The 25,370-nt window shown below is 42.7% G+C and overlaps 2 pseudogenes; both read left to right on the plus strand.

Annotated features, from left to right (window-relative positions):
• The first annotated feature begins 2,524 nt into the window (after nt 1-2,524).
• LOC122128108 lies at nt 2,525-9,864 on the plus strand (annotated as a pseudogene).
• Nucleotides 9,865-11,604: 1,740 nt separating this feature from the next.
• On the plus strand, nt 11,605-25,287 carry LOC122128103 (annotated as a pseudogene).
• Nucleotides 25,288-25,370: the final 83 nt, after the last annotated feature.

Below are 25,370 nucleotides of genomic sequence, written 5' to 3' on the forward strand. Positions count from 1 at the left end.
AAAAAAGAACCTCGGGGAAGGTAGGGAACGAAGGGATGGTAGGGGGAAAACAATGGAGGGGGTAACATGTTCAAGAGGAAGTGTACTCATTACCTCACTCATGTAACTGTAACCCTCTGTATAGTATCTTTACAATAAAAAAAAGTCCCCTGGTGACTGTTTTTTTCCAACTAAGTAGAAGTGGCACTGTGTCTGAAAATAGTAGTGTGCCTGTTGTGTCCCTGACGGACAGTTCCTAGGCATTGAGTTCAAGCCCCACAACTGACAATATCAATAAATTAATTAATTAAATACTGAGCATAAATGAGTAGGCCCTAATAATAAAGGACATGAACTTTGAAAAAGGGGGAAGGGACAATCAAATAAATGAAAAGGTAGAAAAGGAGCATATTAAGGTTTTCTAAATCAAAACTGTAATTCTACCTGCTCAGATTACTGAAAACTGAGGACTGTGGTTCAAAGCCAGCCCAGGCAGGAAAGTACAGGAGACATATTTTACTGTGTTCAGTATGGGGGCTTGAACTTGCTATGTTTTGCTCATGGCTACAGGTCTACTTCTTCCAACCTCTTGGTGTTTATTAGAGATAATTGTCTCATTGACTTTCTTGCACAAGACTGGCATTGAAACATGATTCTCAGATTTCAGTCCTTTCTGTAATGCTCTTGACTTTCTATTGATATTCTAATCTCTTATTAACCACAAAAAATGCAAAAGTTGAGCTATGGCTCAAGTAGTGAAACCAGCTACTATTAAGGTAAAAATAAATAAACCTCAAGGAAAGTCATCATGACTTAATTTCAAGACATAAGAACCACCACTCAATTAAAAAAAAATAGAACCTCAGTCACTGTGACCTGAGTTTAAGCCCTAGAAAAAGAGCTGCAAAAAAGAAAAACAGCCTGTAGTTTACCTGTGGTCAAAGTTGTAGGGCATGGTAGTTTCAAGGGAAACAAAAAAAACAGCATAAGAGCTAGCGCCTAATAACAAATGCCAAAAAGAAAGAAAGAAATAATAAATAACTGAAAAGGTGAAAGAAGAGGTAATTAAAGATTTGTAAATGTTGACTCACACTTATAATTCTGAATCTTAAGGAATCGGAAATCTGTAGATCATGGTTCAAAGCCATACTGGACAGGAAAGTCCATGAAACTTGCTTCAGTGTGTTCAGTCGAGGGACTTAAAATTGAAGTGTTTTGCTCAAGGCTACAGCTCTACTATCTTCCACCTATTAGGTTGACTGGAGATAAGAGTCTCATTGACTTTCCTGCCCAGGCTGACTTTGAACTCTGATCCTCAGATTTCAAGCCTCTCTGTACTGCCCTGGACTACCCATGGGATTCTTGCCTCATATTAATCACTTAAAAAAGGCAGAAGTTTAGCTGTGGCTCAAGTAGTAGAGCCATCTACCCTTCAGTTAACTAAGTAAATCAATAAAACCTCAGAAAGAGAGGAGAGGAATGAGAGTGAAAGACAGAATGTCTTACAATAAGCAAAAGGAAAGAAATGTATATATCACCTGGAAGAAATAATTGTATTGTCAAAGCTTATAGAATTGTATTGTCAAAGCTTATAGAATTCACAAACTTTATCGACCATAATAATGACAATTTGCATTGTGAAGGTTAAAATATGTTTGTGACTTCAACTAAATATCACTATTCCACAATATTCTGAAATAAGAGAAATTTAGGTAATCACCTAATCTCAATAATAGTAAAAATCTCAGAAAGAGTCACCAGGCCTTAATTTCAAGCTCCGGCCAAACACACACACACACACACACACACACACACACACACACACACACACACACACACACACACACACACACACACACACACAGAGCAGGAGCCAAGTTCTCACACTCGGAGCAGAAGCCAAATGAAACAAAAAGTAGACTGTAGTAGACCTATGGCTTAAGTAATAAAGCAAGCTGCTTTTAAGAGAAAAGAAAAGAAAACCTGAGTATGAAGGCAAGGCCCTAAGCCCCTGACTCTTCCCAGAATGGAAATCAGTCATGGAATCCAACAGTTTGTGCTTGTTCTTGGGATCACAGCTGAACGTGCCCCTTCAGTTCTAGGCCCTCCTATCAAAAATAGAAGGTAGGCTTGTTCTTGGCTTCTGGCACAAGTACCTTGTGTAGAGGAAGCCCCTCCTCTTGCTTCCTGTATCCCAGGGTTCAGCCTCTCTTGTGAGTCAAGGTGGGAGGTGGATGGCAGTGTGACAAGAGGTTCCAAATAGAGTGGCAGCTGTGCTAATTGACTTGAGGCTGACAGCTGGATGCCAGGGCTAAGTGATAACAGGTAGCTATCTCTGATTACCCAGCAGTAGGGAGACTGAGTTGGAGCACCTACTGGCTCTGCCTATCAAGTCCACCCCATCTCCTCTGCCCCTGTAACAACCAGAGGTTTAAATGGGGATCTGAGTTGGCTGTGTCAGATTCCTGCTCCCCAGCCCTACCTGTTTGCCTCTGTGTACACCACTGCTGAGGACATGCATCCAACTGCTCTGCAGCCTTACACCATGAGGGAGATCGTGTACATAGAGGCAAGCCACAGTGGCAACCAGATTGGCCCAAAGGGGAGCATGACACTGGCCTAGGATCCTAGTCTCAAATTTAGGGGGATGAGGAGGAAGAGGATAGGGTTGGAGGGTGCAGGTGGTAGTGGTCATGTCTAGGCTGAGGTAGGTGGGGCTCCATAGTAGTCCCTAACCTCCTGGAAATCAAGTCCCCCAGATAGTTTCCCCAATTTCCCTAATTTGTGTGGCCCAGGTGGGTGTGGTTTTTTAAGCAAGGCTGGGGTGGTTTCAACTCTCTTGCATGTCTTAGTCTTACCTGAGACTCAAGTCATTGTACTTAGTTTCCTGGGAATAGACTAATGCATTTTTGGTCTGATTTGAATGAAAGGAGTGCAGTGTCTTTGAGCTGACAGATACAGAGGATTCCCTTTTTGTCAGCTGATGAGTATCAGATAATTGAGAACAGTTCGTCCACCTTAATGCAAATTTCTCTGAGTTTTCATGCCCTATCTCAGTTCCCTTAAGTTGGGTGTTTTCTAAATCAGTGGTTGTCGGTGTATGCTCTGAGGACCCTTGGGGTTCTGGAAAGCCTTCTAGCTGAGTCTTCAAGTTACTGCTTTGGCAACTTCATGTCCATATAAGGCCAGGTTCTCGTCATAGAATCCAAACAGAATATGGTATCCCATAAGATGGAATACTCATAGGAGAACACAGATGTCTTCTATTCAGCCAGATAGCAAAGAGATTAACAAAACTAAAATACCATCAATTTTTGTGCTTTTTTTAATTTAAAAAATCTAATTTTTTTACAAAAATATTTGTGTCAACAGGACTTGGGTTTCTTATAGTTATTTTAAAGTCCATTGTTTGGACAGTTAACATTCTAGGCCATAATACACTTCTATTTCCATCTCAGTTTTGGGAAATGCTAAGCCATGAGCACAACATTGACTGCACTGGCAACTACTATGTAGACAGCAGCTTACAGCTGCAGAGAATCGAGGTGTATTACAATGAGGCAGCTAGTGAGTATCTCCCATCTGGCTTCCAATACCGTGGCAGAATAGGTCCCCGAGGAATACTAATGACAAGGAAGGAGTTCCTGCCTTTCTTAGGGTGGTATTGTAGTTCGAATTTGGGGCCTCGATCTTGTAAGTCAAGTGCTGTATCCACCTGAGCCACTCCACCATATATTTTGAGTATACACTTGTGAATTTCCTCAGGAAAGCCTTTTACTGAATTCCCCCTACCTGTACTTGCTGAGTAGCCACACCTGGATTTTTTTTTTTTTTTGTCATGGGGCTTCTACTCTGGGCATAGGCATTGTCCTTCATCTCTTCAGTCTTTCTTTTCCTTTTATTATCAGGGGATCCTTTTTTTAGAACTCTCTGGGCTTCTGGGATAAGTCCTTCTAGCTTAGTTTAATTCATTAATTCTGCTTGTTGTAACATATTTGGAAATTTTAAGTTTTTATGTTTACTATGCATGAGCTGCAAAACCGCTTGTGAAGTTGTAGGAGTTTTTGGAGGCAGCGTCACATCAGATGATAGATTGATTGGGGCATCACCCACATTTAATCTTTGGTCCTAGTCTTTATTATTTAAAGAAGCCCTCTCTATTGGACTGGAAAGAAACAACATGCTCTGTTCACAGATTAATAGAAAAATAGCCAAAATGAGAATAAAAGCAATGTACAGCCAAGAAGAATATAGTAAGAATAAAGTTAGAGGCTATAAAGGTGCAGCCAAGTGTATGGGAAGCCTTGAACCAACACCCCCGTCCTGCAGGCATGCTTCCTTAAAGCTCTTTGTCTAAGGGGATCTCATGCAGACTCCGCAGGAGGTGGCATGGCACCAACTATTTCAGGTAGTTTCTTGGAGATGAGAGTCTCCCATAATTTCCTGCCCCAGCTGGCTTCAATCTGCGATCCTAAGATCTCAGACTTTTGAGTAGCTAGAATTTCACCCTTCGGCAACCAGAGCCCAGTTGCATTGCCCTCTTTAAAATACAGATTAAATTTCTAAAAAAAATTTTTTAATTGAAAATTTTAAAATTGTAAAGAGGGATGTTCAGTCACTAATATATATGTGAATAGTCCAAATCACAAAGCATAAATAAAGTGTCTCACCCTGAAATCTATAACACTTCTGGACTTCAGCATTTTGAATATGAATACTTAGCCAACAATAAATTCTTTTTAAGGTTTTTAAAGTAAAAAACATTGTTGTGATGTAGAAAAACCCAATAATAATGTGTAAACACTGCTTTTAAATGATTCATATTGTCTTTCCTAATACAAACAGCCTTTCTGAAGTCTACAGAGTAGATTTTCAGTTTTTGTAACTGTCAATGTGAAATTCATTTAATTTTATATAAAGAGTTTCCATTCTACATTATTGTATACAAACAGAATCATAGATAATTGGTTTTCCTCTGTAATAAACAAATGAAAAAGTGCAAACAAAAGGACAGAGCTATTTAATGTATTTGAGTTCTATGGATCTACATTTGGGGATGTCCCCACCTTGGTATTTTGTGTTAATATTGCTTAAGTAAGATATAAGACTTTAATCTTGTGGTTCCTTGGTTGAGAGTTGTTGTGTGGGATTGTGTCACTCCTATGAACAGTATTTTATGTTGTGTCTTTATTAGATTCTATATATCAGGCAGGATGGCCAGTTTTCTTCATGTGATTGTTTAAGAAGGGGGCAGTCTCAAACTCATGTTTATATCATTTTAACTGATATCCCTTTTGAAAAATCAGGTTAAATGGCAAATTGCAAGTAATTGCCCAAAGTTGCTCTGAGTATTTGAATACAGGGAAATGTGCTATTGAGATAACAATTATTGAAACATTATAACACAAGAAATATGTATTTTATGTATTTTCCCTAGGAAAGCATTATACTTGAATTCCCCCTACATCTACTTGCTGAAGAGCCACACCTGGCTCTTTTGTTTTGCTTGTTTGTTTTTTTTGTCGGCAGTGGCGCTTAAACTCTGGGCCTATGCACTGTGCCCCAACTCTTCTGTTCAAGACAAGCAGCCCTACCACTTAAGCCACAGTGCCATTTCTGGTTTTCTATTAGTTTATTGGAGATAAGAGTCTCACAGACTTTCCTGCCCAGGCTGGCTTTGAACAGTGATCCTCTGATCTCCAACTCCACAGTTGCTAAGATTATAGGCATGAGCCACTGGTGCTCTGCACCTAGCTACTTTTAATTAGGGAAGGGAAGGGATAGGGAGAACAACAAAGGAGTGGGTAACAATGTTCGACAATAAATGTTCTCATTTCCTTACTCATGTAACTGTAACTCCTCTATACAGCACCTTTACAATAAAAATAAAATTAACAAAAAAGAGAAAGGTTCTTACTGATAGGCAATGATGACTCACACCAGTAATCCTAGCTACTCAGGAGGCTGAGAAATGAGAATCATGGTTCAAATCCAGCCTGGGCAGGGAAGTCCCTGAGACCCTTACCTACAATAAACAACTCAGAAAACTGAAAGTGAGACTGTGGCTCAAGTGATAGAGTGCTAGCCTTGAGCTGAAGAGCTGAGGGACAGCACCCAGGCCCAGAGTTCAAGCCCCACAACAACAACAAAAAAATGTGTTGTCATCTTTCTTTTGCCCCATTAGACTCAAAGCCTGATGCTCATCTTTGCCCCCTGAGTAGCTGAGATTTCAGCCACCATGCCCAAAGCAAAGGAATGAAATGCATGGAAATCGACAACTGCAAACGTCCTTAAAGTTGCTGAAGCCTCTTGCATGGTGATTCATTCTCAAGATATCTTTTCTGTTTCCATGTCTGAAATGCTGTAATTTCTGTAATGAATGCTGAGAGCCACTTAGAATCATAAGCTCTGCCCCTAAGCTCCTTGTCAAGTATAGGCCTAAGTCAAATCTTGTTCCCACAGGCAACAAATATGTTCCTCGGGCCATCATGGTGGACGTAGAGCCTGGCACCTTAGACTCAGTAGGATTGGAACCATAGAGTTTCAGACCAGACACTTCATATTTAGTATGTCAGCATGGTCCATGGAAGATGACTAACAGGCACCCCTCCTTCCTAACATCCAGGCACTCCAGTTCCCAGTGCTGAGCTGAGCCTTTATCCATCTAGATATCATCCTCACCTAACCCACCTATTTCAGTCCACGGGAGTCATGACCCTGGCCACTCAATCAGCACAGATAAGTGCCAGTCTGCAAACAGCCTCTGAAGGGAATGAACAGCGAGCAGGGAATGCCTCCAACAAGGTTTCAGCACTGCTGGCCATTTCAAATACCTGGCAATAACAGGGAACCACTTCAGGACACCAGAAATCAAAGCACAGCTATGTATGAGCAAGGTGCAGACAAATGCTTGCAGCTTAGCTTCCCTCTGACCATTCTGTTCTCCTTTTCCTCCTGTGAAAGTAAGTACTTTTCCAGTATTGAGGCAGGCTCTGTTCATTTTTTTTTTGGTCGGTTGTGGGGCTTGAACTCTGGGCCTGAGCACTGTACCTCAGCTCTTCAGCTCAAGGCAAGCACTCTACCGCTTGAACCACAGCATCCCTTCTGGCTTTTTCTGTTTATGTGGTGTTGAGGAATCGATCCCAGGGCCTTGTGCATGTGAGGCAAGCACTCTACCACTGAGAGCCCTTCCCATCCCCAGGCTCTGTTCATTTTTAGAAGTACGTGGTTTGGGTTAAAATGTATCTTCCTCCACATTGTCTTTACTTTCTTTAGAACCTGGGTGATTTGTAGGGTCCCAGATACATTGAAAACATTTCCTGGGGGCTAGGAAGGTGGCTCAGCAGTACAGTGCTTGCCTTGCATGCATGAGGCCCTGAGTTTGATTCCTCAGCACCATATAAGCAGGAAAAAAAGCCAGAAGTGGTGCTGTGGCTTAAGTGGTAGAGCACTAGCCTTGAGCTGAAGAGCTGAGGGACAGTGCCCAGGCCCAGAGTTCAGGCCCACGACTGGACCCCAAAAAAGAAAACATTTCCTTTATTTCACCGAAGTGTATCTAAACTAATAGCCAAAGTTGCTCAGAGGAGCCTATAGTCTTCACAATGCATATAGCACAGTCATTATTCCTGGAGTATGTGTCTCATCATGTCTTTGTGTCTGATAGGCCAGAACAGGGCAGGCAATAACTGGGCCAAGGGCCACTACACAGAGGGAGCCGAGCTGGTGGAGTCAGTGCTGGAAGTGGTGAGCAGAAAGGTGTGGCTGTCTCCAGGGTTTCTAGCTGGCCTACTTCCTGGGAGGTGGCACCAGGTCAGGCATGGGCACCCTGATTCTCAACAAGATCCGAGAGGAGTTCCCAGACAGCATCATGAACACCTTCAGTGTCATGCCCTTGCCCAAGATGTTGGACACTGGCACCTTAGACTCAGTGAGATCAGAACCATTTGGCCAGAGTTTCAGACCAGACAACTTCATATTTGATATGTCATCATAGTCCATGGGAGATGGCTAATAGGCACCCCTCCTCCCTAACATCCAGACACTCTAGTTCCCAGTGCTGGGCTGAGCCTTTATCCACCTAACCCTATCATCCTCACCTAACCCTACAACACCATCTTGTCTGTCCACCAGTTGGTGGAAAATGCAGATGAAACATTCTGCATTGACAACGAGGCCCTGTATGACATCTGCTTTTGCACCCTGAAGCTGCCCATGCCCACCTATGGAGACCTGAACCACCTGGTGTTGGCTACCATGAGCAAGGTCACCACCTGCCTGTGCTTCCCTGCCCAGCTGAATGCAGACCTGCGCAAGCTGGCCGTGAACACGGTGTCCTTCCCCTGCCTGCACTTCTTCATGCCTGGCCTTGCATCCCTGACTAGCCGTGTCAGCCAGCAGTACAATGCTCTTCCAGTGCCCAAGCTCACCCAGCAGATGTGTGACACCAAGAACACGATGGTCACCTGTGATCCCCGCCATGGCTGCTACCTGATAGCGGCTGCCATCTTCCGAGGCCTCATGTCCATGAAGGAGGTGGATGAGCAGATGCTCAACTTGCAGAACAAGAACAGCAGCTACTTTGCAGACTGGATCCCCAACAACGTGAAGACACTTGTGTGTGACATCCCCCCACATGGCCTCACGATGTTGGCCTCAGTCATTGGCAACAACACGGCCATCCAGGAACCCTTCAAGCACACCTCAGAGCAGTTCAGTGCCATGTTGCAGCACAAGACATTCTTGCACTGGTATACAGGCGAGGGCATCGATGAGACGGAGTTCACTGAGGCTGAGATCAACATCAACGACCCAGTGTCCAAATACCAGCAATGCAAAGATGCCACTGCTGATGAACAGGGGGAATTTGAAGAAGTCTTGTGGAAGAAGAGGTTTAAGACTTCCCATTGCTAGCAGTGCTACAGGAATGCCAGAGCCTGCCTACTGCTTCTCAAATAAATGGTGCTTTCCTGAGCTACTTTGTCTGCAGTGGGACCTTGCTATGTATCATCATGCTCAGCCTTCTCTGTCAGGAACTCACTGATGGTGAATGTAAAAATGCAAATTTCTTTTAAATATGATTGTTTTAAAACCCTATTTGTATAAATAAAGAAGTATACATTTTATACCCTGAGCCCTTATTCTTCTTTAGAATCCTTTTTATTCTTTCAGTGTATTTGAAATATAAATTTGGCCAGAAGGATTTAATCTTAGCAATATAGGACTGGTGCTCAAGAGGAGTATTAAATTCATGGTTTTTCTGCTATTATGAAGAGGAGGATGACAAGTGCCAATGTTGTTGTTTTTCCCCCTGGGCCAGTTTTATAGTTTTCAATCTCTCAAAAACATGCAAGTAGCAAAAAAGCAGTCTGAAGAGAAAGAAAACTAGATCCAGATGCTACTTCTCCTTCAGACAACCACAGGTTCTTGTCTCATGTCCCATCAGAGGGATTTCAGTCACATTCCCCAGAAACAGTATCAGGAACACTGATCCCTGTGTTTAGAGTTCAATTGGCAATGAAGCAGCGCTCACAGGATGAGTGCAAGTTCCTGGTTGCCAGGGTAGTTTCTCAAGGTATCTGGCAGCTTTAAGTACAGAAGTGACTCTAGCTGTTTGAGGGAGTGAGAGGCTGAGAAGCTGACCAGTCCCATAGTGTATCAAGAACTGCTTGACACAGTACTTCCAAGTCAAGGAGAGGAGGGGAGACATCGCCTGTCCCAATGACCCATTCTCATGTTCATTTTTCCAGCAGTCAAAGCTGTCTGAGGCCCACAAGGTGTTGTAAGGATATAAGGGATGGATGGATCTAGCCTGTTGGGTATGTTTACTTTACATGAGTGAAACAGAAATCTCAATTGCTTAGAACCTACAATGGCCAGGAAGAGGGTGAACACTTCTGTTTTCACTGGAGGCCAAATCAGTCACTGGTTCTTTTTGCCAGAATCTTTCACTCTTCTTTCAGTGAGGCTCCAGGCAGGTTGTCTGTGCCAAGCATTCCTCCATGGCCACCAATAACCTGTAAGAGTACCTTTTTCTTCAGAAACAGGGCTATGGGAATACTGCAACTTATAGAAAGCTCTAAGGAAAAGGTACTTCTGGGTGAGGTGCAAGTCCCTTGTTGCTAGTAAAGTTGGGAGATGGTAAGTTCCATAAGTTTTCCTCTACCAGGCCTGAGGTTGGGGTAGGGTGGGGAGACCATCCAAGCTGGTCTCACTCATTAGAAAGTAAACTGTCCCAGCGAGTGATCTGTGACTAGAAGCAGGTTGTTTTGTGTCCTTGCCCCAGGGAGATCAAAGTGCAAATAGCTTCCATTGTGGGAGTCCTAGGGAGTAAGTGTTGACACCCCTGGGTCTCTAGTCCTAGAACTGACCAGGTTGGATGACCCCAAATCTTCTAAGGTCGCTGGGTCAGAACTGAAGGCAGGCCTGGCCAAGGCACTCTCATTCCTCAGTGGGTTAAGGATTGAGGCCAAGCTGTGATGGAGGCACCACCCATCCTATCTACCAGTGTTTGACTAAGAACGTTTTTGTTTTCTCTTAAGTACCCATTTATGAGTCTTTTCATGAGTCTTTTCTGGTGGCTTTGGCTTATTTCTTTACACTTTTGAAGAAGTAGTTCGTGGTTCATAATTAATGACTCATGCCTCACTCCTTAGAAAACTCCTGTTGATAATTTTACCAGTAGACCACCATGTATTTCTCAGGCATGACTTTTGTTTTCTCCTAGCCAGAGCTCTGCATTCATTGCCACACAAGCTAATGTGGAGGTGATTCCTATAGATAGGTGATTTTTTGTCCAATTGCTAAGTGCAGCATCTCCCTTATTCTCATGTACCTTAGTAATTGTATCAAATACTTAATAGAGTTCTTGACAAGTATGATAAACAAAGTTCAGAGGTGAAGATGCAGCTCAGTGGTAAAGTACATCCCTGGCAAACACATGACTCTCAGTTCAGTCCCCAGCACCAAAAGGAGGAAAGGCAACAAATGTTAGGCTCAGGAGAGGATACATTAGGACTCATAGAAAAGCAGCACCCAGATTGGCAATGAGGAGTTGTGAAATGAGGGAACATTGGTAGAATATTTGTAGGGGGAAAGAAGAGAGCCCCTTGATGTGTGTACCCTTTTAGAAAGCAGAGGTAGAAACAGGGAATGAACCTCTGGTAGTCAGCCTAGGCCATGGAAGGAAGAAGCCATGACATGTATGTTACTCTAATGGGACCAAAGTGTAAAGTGGCACCACCATACCAGGCCATGGCCCGACAAGAACAGACATTCTTGCATTGGAGAGATGTCTTTTGACCACTTTGGCCATGTTAATGATATTTCCTTATGCTGTTTCCTTTTTCCTTCCAACTTGTCATACCTATAGCAGATCCTGTCCAGGAGACCCATTCTCTCTAATCTTATTCTCTAAAAGTCTCCCAGTTTATAGCTGCACATATCCTAGACGAAAAAAGTAGGGGGTAGATACTCTGTCAGACATAGATTGAAACTGAAAGGTATCTTTAAAGTAGACTTTGACAAGGTTCTGGTATTGACAGTCTTGTGTTGATATGTGCTGTGATTGCAACCAGCTTCTGGTCTAATTCTGAAATGACAATGGGAGAGAAATGGTGATAGGACATCATGGACCACTATGGTTTCAAACCCTTCGCAGGTACATCTCCATTCATGGATGTGCTATCAGCCAACATACAGATGTCTGTTAAAGGGGTGATAGCCGGGAAAAGGAAATTTATTGGCCACAGATGAGACCAGCCTTTGGACAAGTGGTTGCCTTTCAGTGTGAGGCAAAGAGTGCCTACCTATACAGAGATATTTTTCAGGAAGCAAGATGATTCACTCACATCTTCTTATCCACAAAATAATCTGAGAATAACTCTGGAATCCCAGAGGTGAGAGTCATGTGCTTTGCATTTCTACACGACTGCTTTGCTTCATGGCTCTTTATGCTCTTCTGAAACCTCCTTCTGAGCTGGCCCACAATGTGCCCAGGAGGCAGGAATCAAAGGGAACTTGGAAGCTTGGCTGCTAATCACTCTGGCCACACTGACTTGGGGCTGTAGGCATGTGCTGGGCATCTGCTCCATTCTAATGGTATGGGCTCCAGTGGGAGCTTTGGTTCTTACCAGGAGAAGGTAACAGTGCCTCTGTTTTTGAGCCATCTCCCAGGTCAGGATGTCTTTATCTGCAGAGGCTTGAGCTTTGCCATATCTCTCATCATGACAGGTTTTTTTCTTCCTTCCTTCCTTCCTTCCTTCCTTCCTTCCTTCCTTCCTTCCTTCCTTCCTTCCTTCCTTCCTTCCTTTCTTTTCTTCCTTCCTTTCTTTCTTTCTTTCTTTCTTTCTTTCTTTCTTTCTTTCTTTCTTTCTTTCTTTCTTTCTTTCTTTCTTTCTTTCTTTCTTTCTTTCTTCCTTCTTTCTTTTTCTTTATTTTGTTGGTCATGGGACTAGGACTCTAGGCCTAGGGGCTGTCTCTCTGTTCTTCAGCTCAAGTCTAGCTCTCTATCACTTGAGCCACAGTGCCACTTCCAGTTTTCTGGTGGTTTCTTGGAGATAAGTGTCTCAAGGCCTTTCCTGCCCAAGCTGGTTTTTTACTGGCATACTCAGATCTCTGCCTCCTGAGTAGCTAGGTTTACAGTCAAGGGCCACTGGTGCCCAGTTTGACAGGTTAATTATTTGCTAAACATAACAATGGCCGCATTCTATCCTGGAAGAAGTTTCCCTATCATCCTATACAACACTGATGGTCTTAGTGTTGTGGCAGAGCACAGAGCAAGGGGGCTTTCTATGCATGCATATTGACTAATACCTGAAAAGGCAGCTTGCAAAGGCCAGGGAGATTGTTGTTGAAGAGATTGTTGTTTAAAAGCCCCTAGTGCTAGGAAGGCTCTGGAAATGCATACATCTCAACTTGCACTGGGCATTTCCAAATTTTAAGTTCTAGTGTTGTTTCTTTTCCTTTGTACACAGCTTGAGTAGGTTGTTCCAGACAAGGAAAGCTACCTACAGAAGGTCTGTGTGCTAGCTACACTCATACAGAACAAGCAGTTCAGGGCTTGATTTTTCGTACATTTTTAGACTGCAATCTGTTCACTGGTGAGGTTTTTAATGTTTCCAAGATCATTTTAAATGATTTTGTGCCCTCTCACCATATCACTTAGGTTTCTATCCTAAGCTAAATCAGCAACAACAATAACAAAAACAACAGACTGGACTCACTTGTACAGTAGTTAAAAGTGCCACCTGCTGTTCAAACTGCAGAAATACCCATTTCTTGTAACCTTCAGAGAAACAAAGGCTTTCTTTTTATTATTATGATTATTATTGTGAAAATACCGTACAGAGGGGTCTTTAAAATGCTTATAGTAGTCTGTACCCAAAGTGGTCCTTATCATTGGAATTTATGGTGACTTCCCAGTGATAAAAGAAGTCCTGAGTGCCCTGAAAACAGCCACTGCCAATGACAGCAGATCTATCTCAGTGCACCGGGCAGCATCTTCTATTGTGGCCTGGACTTAACTTACTTCATAGACCATCTCACAGATGATAGAAAGAGAAAAGGCACCAAGATGGCAGATGCAATCAGGTTTGCAGAGCCAATGTGTTTGCATCAGGGTTGGGGTTAGTTTTAAGTCAATTGACTCAATGAACTCATCTGCTCTTTCTATGAGTCTGACATTAATGACTGCTTATCAGAGGCCAACAACTGAAACACAGCAAGTGCTCAGCATGTTGGCTAAGAGTGCTGTATAGATAATGTACAGCTGCATGGTACTTGTGCTGTACACTTCTCCTATGCTTCCCCGAATTCTAAATATTTCTGGTAGAGAGGAAAAAAGCTGAATCAGCTAATGAACACATCTTACATCTGTTGGGTTGTTTTAATAGTACTATTGTTTGATTGGACTCAAAGCCTCATACATGCTAGGCATGCATTCTACCACACATCCTGCCCCCTTCTTGCTTTAAGTATTTTAAGTAATTTTTGGGCTTTGCTCTTCCCTCACATACACCTCCCACAGAGCTGGGATTTCAGGAATGAACCACCTAGCCAGAAGAATTTGTTGAGATAAGGTCTGCTTGCTAACACTTTGCCTAGACTAGCCTTGGATCTCAGTCCCCTCCCATCTCTGTTATTCCCCAGAATAACATACCTATGGTTTGAAATATTATAATCCCATTATTATTCTGAGTTCTCAGATGTGGTGCTAGAAGGCATTGCCTTCTTACTTGACTTGAAATTATAAACCTTCATCAGGGGACATAATTCTGCTCTAGACTATCAGAACCTCATATCAATGTGTAGACACTGCTCATTGTTAAATCATAGTTCAGGATATGTTGCATGTCTTTAAGCCTCACTTTTTACACACACACACACACACACACACACACACACATGCACACACATAAACACAAACACACACACATACCGTTGTTTTCAGTGGTGACTTTGTACATCTTCTGTGAGACCACCTGAGTCCTCTCTTATGCATCTTAGAGCTTTTCTTACCAATTTTGCTGTTTTCCAGTCTTCTCCCTCCTCAGGTGTCCAGTCTCTGCCCTTGACAGTGGCTGAGGCTTGTAGTACTGGGATTAGAGAAAGAGAAAAGATAGATACAGATATTTAAGTAGAAACCTCATCTCTTGCACTTTTAGGTGATTTTAGATGCTTGTTTTCATCAGATCCTCACTCCTATTACTTCTCCCAGCCTCCCAATGCCATGTCCTTCTCCTAGATCCCACAGAAGACTCAGCTGATATTATAGGAAACCGAAACATTGTGCTTCTGTGAAACCTGCATTGCTGCTGCTTTGAGTAAATGTATTTTTATCAGCGATAATTTTTCTTAATGGAATATGGGAGAAACAAAAAAACTACTTATTTAAAGCAGTTTCACTTAACCTTTCTCTTACTCAGTTTATTTAAATTAACTTCATATGCCTATGAGGGACATTACACAAAACAATCTTTCTATGTATATATTTTTTGCTTGTTTCTGTGGTATCATGACTCAAATTCCTTAAACTTTTTGAGGCAAAGATCTTCATTGTGGCAAATATTCAGAATGGAAGGAAAGGGAAGTGAGAATGGAGATCAATTAACATCTTACATCATCCACTGTCCAGGGCTGCTATTTCCACTATTGGAATTGATGATACCCAGTTTGCAGATTCATTGTCATGAAATGGCCCTTACATCATTGATAAAACTGAGTATCTTGGGTTCCCTTTATAGCATTGGACTTTTGATGTCTGCACACTATGTGTCTGAAGGACCCAAGAGCAAGCTTATCTCCACAGAAGTGAGGTCTCCTCTCATGATAGAGTGAGACAATGTGAGGACTTTCCAAAGGAAGAGGCTATTACTCAGCACTCCCATATTACAGGATTTGGAGAGAGAACAAAACAAACCCGTAAACTGGCCCTAGAACTTGACCTCTTCCCACTCATTCCTTTCTTCTTCAGATAATAAAGCTGAGTAAGCTGAGGAAGGAAGCACACCACCTCCTAATTCAAATTTTGTTGCCTGGTTTCCCCAGACAATTCCTACACCCTTCCATGAGGGTTTGACCTAACATCTGATCTTGTCAAGTGTCTTCTCAGAAGGAATTCTATTGAATAATAATGTCTTCAAAAACTAACTTTGTGGAAAATCTTTACTTCCCTTCCATATCTAAGACAGCCTTTAACTCAGTAAACAGATGATCCAGTGGGAACAAATACAAATTGAGTATGCTGCATTGTACAACTCTTAATGTTTATGGGCTTTAATTTTAAGTTTTAAAAGATACGTATAAAAACCAGGAGCCTGCTGGTTCATGCCTGTAATCCTAGCTAATCAGGGGGCTGAAATCTGAGGATTGCAATTTGAAGCCAGCTGAGACAAGAAAACCCATGAGACTCTTATCTCCAATAAACTATTAAGAGAAAGCTGGAAGTGGTGTTGGGATTTAGTGGGTAGAACACTAGCCTTGAGCACAAAGAGGCTCAGAGACAGTGCACAGGCCCTATGTTCAAGCCCCATGGCTAGCAAACAAAACAGCATTTATACTTAACAAAACTGTACACATTTCCTCTTTAGGTCCATCATGATCTCCTACCACTAGCCACACTGCCACTGGATTTTTGTAGTTCATGATCGTACAGCTTTGTGGACTGGGGAGGTCTCTCCTGACAGGTCATTTCTACAAAGATTTGGTGTGTGGCTGTGTTTTAACAAACTGAGTTTCTGTTCAACTCATGTTTACAAATGAGTTTACACATCATCATAGCACCCTTCCTCTGAGCAGGGCTGCTGGTGAATTTAGCATGGACCTCTGAAATAGAGACATAATTTCATTTGACATTATTATCATTCCAGGCAAAAATTGAAATTCCAGTTATAAAACAATGTATCAATCCTATTGAAATCCTGGTATTGATTTTCCTCAAAGACTTTGAAACCAGATTTTTTTTTAATCTTGAAAATGCAGTACAGAGGGGTTACAATTACACAAGCAAGGTAATGAGTACATTTCCTTTTTGGGGGGAGGGAGTCTGGTCGTGGGCCTGAACTCTGGGCCTGGTCCCTGTCCCGCAGCTCTTCACCTCAAGGCTAGCGCTCAACCACTTGAGCCATAGCACCACTTCCAGCTTTTTATTTCTGCTTCTGTGGTGCTGAGGAATCAAACCCAGGGCCTCATGCATGCAAGGCAAGCACTGTACCACTGAGCCACCTTCCCAGCCCACATGAGTACATTTCTTATCAAGCATTGCAGCCCACATGAGTACATTTCTTATCAAGCATTGTTCCCTCCTCCTTTGTTTCCCCTTACCTTCCCTTCCCCATCTCCCTCCCCATACCACACCAATGTTGTAAAGTTTGTTTTTCGACATAATGTCTTGTACATCTCATTGTTGCAATGGGTCCACCTGTATCCCTGTTTAAACAATTTGTTTTTCCCTTCCCCTCCACAAATTATAGCAACATCAAATACAGTGAAAACAGGGGTTATACCGAGGAGGAGGGACATAAAAAAACACAAAGAAATCATCTTATAAATATGTTTAAAACAATAGAAAGAAAGAAAAAAATGTGAGTCCTTATCTTGGGGTTCATTTCACCTAACATCAACTCCTCTGAACATTTCTGCTTGTCTCAGACATATACTAGTCATTGCAAATAAGGGAAACCATGGGACCTGTGTTTCTTTGGGCTTGAGACGAGAATGTTTTATATATGTACAAATATATCATGGGAGAAGCATGGAATCGTGGACAGTTTTTGATTCTTATGTGTTCATGTACCACAGCTTTATCGTTAAACTCCATTGTGAGCTTTCGAACAGTGCCTTGGGCCATCTCATTTAGAAACTTTAGATATTAGTGCAGCTTGTTCTTTTAAAGGATCAATTCTTGCATAATGCAAAACATTACTTACCTTGGGGGCAATTGGCAAGGCTGAGATGAAGTCGGCCTCACCTAACGGACTACACCTCACACCAATTGCTGGAATCTGCATCTGCAAGCCCTGTTCTCCTGTGTTCCTTACAAACTTCCCAACTTCCCTCCTTACAATATAATCTAGCTGGAAGCAGTGACTCACATCTGTAATTCTAGCTACTCAAAATCTGAGATACATCCAGAGGATTTGTGTTAAGACCAGATCAATTAGAAAAGTCTGTTAAAATTGAGCCTCTAATGATTAATACAAACAGGACTGAAAGTGTGATTCAAGTAGTCAAGTGCCAGCCAACTAAGCAGAAGACCCTGAGTTCAACTGCAGGACTTGCAAAGGGGTGGGGGGGAAGGGGGGAGGGGAGATGCAGCACTATATTCCATCTTGATAGTATTCAGAGGATGAGGAACTAGTAGGAAGTGCTTCAATAGCTGTTGTGAGTCAAGTCCTGGCTTAGAACTCTGTATATGAAAAGTTGTAGTTATTCTTCAATGGTCAAGCTCAAACTACCTATAAAGAATCACTTTATATGTATGTGGGTATAAGTTTATGCCTTGATCTACTGTGTGAAATCAGAACAAGAAACTACCTCTGAAAACAGAATCAGCTGTATGGTGGGGAGGAAGAAGCAGATTCCCTATATAGTATAGCATCAACCTCCCTGGAACTACAAAGCCAATAAAACAAACTCCAGCACAGCATTGGCTGTGTTTTATGGTAAGTTCTTGTCCCCTGCAAAGGCCACCCTCTCCCATGTCTGCTTTGCTCTCCAATTTCCTGTGGCAGTAGCATCCACCAACACATAATGGGATACAGGCATTGAGATGCTTGCTGATCTTTCTTTCCAACCTTATGTCTTAAATTAGCTTATCTCCATGTCTGTAAGTTAATTTAGTCCAGTTTATAAGACCTTAGAAAATACGTGTTTCCAGGGGGAGGGGGGAGGCTGGGAAGGGATGTGAAGGGTAAACAAAAGAGGAGGCTGCAATGCTTGGTAAGAAATGTACGCATTATCCTGCCCATGTAACTGTAACTCCTCTGTACAGTATGTTCACAAATAAAATTAAATTAAATTTAAAAAAAAAGTAAAAAAAAAAAAAGAAAAGAAAAAAAAAAAAAAAAGAAAATACGTGTTTCCAATTCAATGTGTAAAGTCTCCTTGCAGGGGCAGGTTATATTCCTTAGTCAATAACCCTTCAGTCAGTACCAGACAATCTTAGTGCCAAGTTCACTCTGAATTTTCCCTTTTCTTGGATACAAGAACTCCCTAAAGTCAGTATGATCCTTGGGTCTTCAAAGAGAGAAAATTGGAAATGCTATATGCAATAGTCAGAGTGGCCAAGAGCCACTGTAAATACGAAAGCCGTTCTGGCTATGTCACCTACAACCGGTGGCAGCAGCCACACCTGTGTAATATCCAGGCTGTAGGTAAGCCTTTACAACCTGCAGCAGGTAGATCCACAGTCTACCTTTTCTGGGAGGAGGCTTTTTAAGAAATATTAGTTTTTATGATTTGCACAGTTTCTGCTTGGCAACTTCCAATCTAGAATAGATTTTTGTCATCTGCTCACATATGCAATGTTTTTACTTGTTCCCTGTGTATTTTTTTAACTTTAGAAACTTAGTGAATACTTTCATCCAGGTTAAGAAGCCGAATTTTGTAGCAGTAAAGGGCCCAGCCATTGGACTAGGAGCATCCATATTGCCTCTTTGTAATGTGGTTTGGACCAAGGAAAAGACTTGGTTCCAAACACCCTGTACCCCCGTAGGACAGGATCCAGATGGCTGCTCTACTGGTATCTTTCCCAAGGATATGGGAGGCACATCTGTGAGTGGCTTGGTTAAAAACTTATTTTAGACAATGTCCTAAGAACCTGTGCTTTGGGTGTTGTTCCACTCAGGGTATCTTGTGTGTTCTCTGGGGACATTTCATCAAACCTACTTGGTTCATGCAGTGCTGTAATACTTCCCAGGAGGCCTTTCCTCCCATGAGGAGCCTCCAGATTTACTGAAATCACACTGATACCCAGTTTTCAATCAAGAATTTTCTTTTGCTTCACTTTAAAAGCTGCCCTTTTAAAGTAACAGTGGGAAGCCATGCACTAGATGCTCACACACACCTGTAATACTAGCCTTTTGGGAGGCTGATACCAGATTTGCAGTTTGAAGCCAGTGTAGGCAGAGAAACCCAAGAGATTCTTATTGCAATTAGCCTGGAAAAAGCCACTAGAGATCAGTGGCTGGAATGGTAGAGTGCCAGCTTTGAACAAAAAGAGCCAGGTTAAGAGCTAAAGGCCCTGAGTTCAAGTCCTATTATACACAATGTCCCCCACACCTGTACCCACACACCTTCCCCAACAAACACACAAAAGCAATTAGGGAGCAAACTTGACCAAATAAAAGAAGCGGGGAGAGGGGTTCAGTATAATTTTGTGGTTCATTTTTTTCACTATTTAAATTGGTCCATTCATGATGAGAGATTGTGTTTGTGTTTTCTCAATTACATATACCTTGTTCCTTAGTTCTGGAGACAGACTGAGAGTGTTGGCAGAGAGGAGAATGCACAGAGATTGAATTCTGTTGAAGGGAGGGACTGGATGTCAGATTGGATAGGGGACAAGTGCAACTCCTCCAGCTCCACCACTGAGTGTCCCATAGTTTGACCTGGCCAATTGGCATGATGCTGTCTTTGTACCCATCAGTGTGGGAAGTGCAGGAAGACCATTGTGTCATGGAAAATGACTGTAGCTGAGGGAGTTGCGGAAGGAACTGACAACCCACAGCTGAAATAACAGGATCTCCCTTTGGGGTTCACAGCTAAGTTTACCTCCTCATGTAGAAATATCCAGTATCCAAGGGTATCACTTCCTTGGGGAGCCTACAATGAGGGGAGATAGTACAATTTCAGGCAATCTTGGGAGCAATTAGAGTACAATGAAGAAGAAAATGTGTGTCTCCTCTCTGAAATTCCAGAGGGTAAGAGTAACTGAGGAGAGGAAGCTGTCAGTCACTGCTGAGTTGGTAGGGTTGAGAAGGAAGGCACATTGGAGCTGGGAGTCATATGTGTAATCCTAACTATTTAAGATGCTGAGATTTGGATGATCATTATTCAGGGCCAGCCCAGGCCAAAAACTGGGTGACATCTCCTCTTAAGCTAGCAATGAATATCAACTTCACTACAACAGGAAGCTTAAAATAGGTGAGTCCAGGCCCAGGCATGTACCTGGATAGGAAGCAAGACCATAACTAAAAAATGACCAGCACAAAATAGGCATATAGCTCACCTACTTAGCAAGTACAGTACTCTGAGTTCTAACACGAGTACCATGAACAAGGGTAAGCATGGTGACCTCGGTGCCCCAGTGTGATTCACTGAGATGGCTGCAGCATCTGTTGCTCTGTAGGCTCCTGCCAAAGAGGAACAGTCCGTCGACATCCCTCAATCTATGCCTACCAAGACAGCAAATGCTGAGCAGAACCCCTCACAATGGCCAAGGATGGAGGTTTGGTTGGAACTTTGGCCCCTCAAAGGGGAGGAGAGCAATGATCTGCAGGACCAGTTGGACTCCTGAGTGAGAGAAGGGCAGAAGGAGGCAATGTTGAGGTTGGTACGGGGTTTGTGTTTAATGACTAATATGGCTTCAGTGGAAATGTTCTGACTTTGATTAATATATTTTATGATATGTGAATCAAGGGAGAGCTAGGGCAGTGAGGGAAACACACTTGTGTAAATTTTACATAGGTTGAAACTTACTCTAAAGTCTAAGTTGTTTTTGAAAACTGAAATGTGGAGAAGTTGATAAAAGAGCACAGCTCCCCAGTACTGGCACTGTTCTCTGTAGATTTATCTGCCCTATCCATCCCTCTACTGGTGGGTACTTGTCCCCAGGGTGCCTCATACCCCATCCCAGTGTGCTGCTCAATCCAGAACAGCTGCTGTTGGGCAGGGAGGATCAGGAAGCCCTGATGTACTCATGTGCCAACAGTGCCTCCTTCCCTTGGAGGCACAACACAATCCAGAGCTCTGCAGCACACTATCATGCTATGAATTGGAGCCTCCAAAATTTGGGCTTTGCCTGCATTATTCCCCCACACCTCCAGACCAGCCTTTTGGGGACTTCTGAGACCTGGAGAATACGAAAGGGAGGCCTGGAGGCAGCAGCTGTTCCCATTGGAGCACTGAGTTTGCCACAAGGACCTAACAGGCTGAGAATCTTGGGAATGAACAGTGCAGGGTGGCTAAACCTTGATACTCTCTGCTAACATGTCAGGCATTTACTGACATTTATATTCTAGCCCTCTGTGTCCACCAAACCATGGCCATTTGGGGTGTGTGTGTATGTCTGATAAGTCAGAAAGTGATTGGCTAGCAAACAAGAATGACCAGTGCTAATGGGTTCACATGGTTGACTGTATTGGCCCTTTATGAGAGATCTCTGGTAGATCTGAATGTGATGTTGCAGTTGACAATTCTTTCCATCAACTCATCCCTCTATTTATCATTCAATTCACATCCTACTCCCTACTTTTCCAGCTCTCTGACCAGCAGTCCAGGTTAACACTCAGTACTGTTCAGCCCCAATACTTTGACATCAAGTAGATGACCAGTGCAGTCCCATTTGGGGTTATTTTCCTCTTCTTGTCACTATAGGATGATACTGTAAGGAAGTGGCCATTCCCCTCCTTGGCTTGCATACCCACACTGTCTGACCACAACCAATCCATTTCTATAAGCTCATAAGTTCTTAGTAAGTATGAAGGTGTCTTCTCAGAAATTGCATGCCACGTTTTAGGCTCTTGTCTTTCTTCACCTGTAGCCTAGCATACCTTCCTTGGGCAGATTACTGAGTTTTTCTGAAACTTCGCCAGCAATTTGAGAAGAGTAAGGGTTGGACTCAGGTCTCAGCCTCCTACTTTCCTGATATCCAGGAGTCCCATAAGTACAAGAGAGTATTCTGCCCTCACCTGGGAGGTCCATGTTTAGCACATGATGATATCGGGTCAGGTCCCATAGTGCTCCACCTGGCATTGAAATGCTGTTTTGTACATTTTACTATGCTGTGTCCACCTATCCCTACCTGATTAAGATCTTTAAGCTCATTGTGAGTTATTACTGAAGAAGGTGACTTGCTAACAATTAAATGCTAATTCTACCACTAAAGAATCCTTATTTCCAGGAAAATGTTAAGATCATTGTAAACAATAATCTGGGGGAATGTGTGGAGGTGCAATGGTATGGGAGGATGAGGGTCAACTAGAGGAAAGACTAAGTAAATATGAATAGGTAAACACCATCTAACCAAATGGCATTTTGGAAGTGGAATCTTTGTACTGAATGTTTCAGTGGTAGAATTCTTGAGGGTTCATTGTGTTTGGAAAGATTCAAATTGGTTTGAAGTCTCTGCAACATAAGCACATGCAACTTAATATTATCAGTGTACACAACAAGTGCATGAGTATGTGAAGTTGTACACATACACACACATACACAAAGTTGGAATTGAAGAGATGTTATTAGTACAGACCTGGGACTAAAGGGCCTGTGTTACCAGCAGCACAAGGTGACCTACACTATGATAGCTCTTGCTCAGATTGTATGCTCACCATAAGCCATACTTCCAGCCCCTCTTTTGCGATTATTTTGAAGGTGGGATCTCAAGACTTTTCTGCTTAGGTTGGTCTCGGAGCCACCATCCTCCAGATTTAAGCCTACTGATTAGCTAAGATCACAGGTGTGAGCCACCAATCCTGGCCCACTGCTTGTGTGTTTAAGTGGAAAATGGTTAACAGCCTTGAATCAGCCATGTCATTCACACTCTTGGCAAAATTCAGGAACTCCTTTTGTTGTCTTGCACATCCAGTCATTTGGAAAAGTGAAAAGCACAAGTCAGGAAAGACTCCCTAGTAACAAAGAGATGTGTATGGAGCTAGCTGGGAAGAAGGAAGATGGACCACCATGACAGTGTGCTGGCTAGAGACAGATGGCTCCAGTTAGACCAGATGGAGAGAACCAGATAAGGGCATGAATAGAATGTAAATGGAAGAGAGCGATTTTAGAGCTATTGGCTGACTTTCAAAGGGAAGAAAACAAAAAGAAGTAATGAGGCTAGGCATGGTGGTACATGCCTATGTTCTGCATACAAAGGTAGCTTAGCCCAAAGTCCTACTTAGATTAAACCCTATCTCAAAAAAGAGAAGAGAAGTTACTGAGAGAACAGAGTGGAACCACTATCACTGAGTTCTCTGGACCTGAACATGTTGGCATATACTATTGAGAATATACTTCTATTGGCTAGCAGGACTAGGCTGTGGCTTCCCTACTGTATGTTGAGAAAGAAAATGATGCTCTAAGATGGGAAAATTCAGTGGTCCTAGGGCCCTTCTCCTTTATCCATTCTCACTTGTCTGCCTTGAAGAACTGACTTAATATAAAGAACAAGGTTTAGTGAGATTTCTGATAAGTGTTTACTTATAGTAGATCCTTTTCCCCCAAGGAGAGGCTGCTTAGTCAACCTGTGGATTAGCAGAACATTCCACACTCTTCAGATGCTCATGACCTGTCCAAGACTGTGCTCAAATGCCAGCCTCACTTAGGGTGATGTTCAGAACCTTGCAAGGCTTTCTGCTGAGGAACAGGTCCCCTGCCACTGTGTTCATCTTTTTTGACTCTCTTGAAGGGTGGTGAGTCAGCCATACCTGTGCCCTCCAGCATTTGCTCCTGTGCTCTGTGCACTGCGTGGAAGTAAAAAAGCAGTGGAAACTGTAGTGTCCTCTGAGAAATTTTCATGAAGATTTCATCTCTTGAGAAGGGAGACTCTATCCACTGCTTGTTTACCTGAAGCCCAGAAGCTCTGGGTCTGGTTTTCAGCACTGCCAGGGAAACACAGAAGGAAGTCATCATTTCAACCCATTCTCCCCTCCTCACCCTGCATGAGCATCTGGGAGCCTGTTGCTGGAATGGTAAATCCAGACACTTTCCTCTGAAACCAAAATGAAAACCTGGGACAAAATTAAAGTCAGTGTAAAGTGAATAAGCATGTATCGATGTATACACTACTACATATTGTAAAAACAAAAGAATGTCCACTTCCTTCATGCAGTCATTCGAAGTCATGTGTCAGACTCACTCAGCATGGCAATAATTTTGGGAACATGAAAGTCCTGGCTGCTTTGTCTCTTATAGTTATATCCACATGGTGAAATGTGATATCCAGCAGTAATAGCTCAGCCATTAGAACATGGGCTCTGTGTCTCAGGAACAAGTCACTTTTTGTAACTCAGAGAGGAAAAGAAACCCCAGACAGCCACTCTAGGCCTGGCTGACTTCCATAAGATTAACAATTACTTGGCCTTATTTATGGCTCATTTTCTTGCATATGAAGAGTTCACACATGGGAGCTGGCTTTAGAGGACAGAGTGCAGATAAAGGAAGTTAAAACAATAACCTCAAACACAAAGTAGACCTTTTCTAGTTCACATTTTTGGAGTCCATATGATTCTGAAGGAGGTTATGCCTTTCTCATAATAGCCCAGCCCATCTGCCCATTGGATCATGACTCCCCACAATTCATAATTAGCGTCTACTAGCACGTGTGCCACAGGATCTGGGGTTTGTGAGCACCCATCCTCATTGTTGACATTGGGGGATGAGGCTCCCTCTGTCTGCTTGCATCATGTTTCACATCTCAACACTCTGCTTCCTTTCAGGCCAATGAAATGATGCTCAGTGGTTGGAAGCTGACCTCACAGGAGACTTGTGGCAAAGGCCTGGTATCCCAGGTTTCTGGTCAGGGAAGTCATGGTTCTAGTCATGGAGCTCGCCTCCTGTAATACAGTTGTTCATGTAGTTGGTTCTTTTACATGTTAGTTTTTAAAAAATAAAATCTTGGGCTGTGAAGGTGGCCTGGTGGTAGAGTGCTTGCCTAGCATGCATGAAGCCCTGAGTTTGAT

This window comes from Dipodomys spectabilis, unplaced genomic scaffold, assembly GCF_019054845.1.
Source record: "Dipodomys spectabilis isolate Male_0828 unplaced genomic scaffold, ASM1905484v1 ptg000323l, whole genome shotgun sequence".
Lineage (NCBI taxonomy): Eukaryota > Metazoa > Chordata > Mammalia > Rodentia > Heteromyidae > Dipodomys > Dipodomys spectabilis.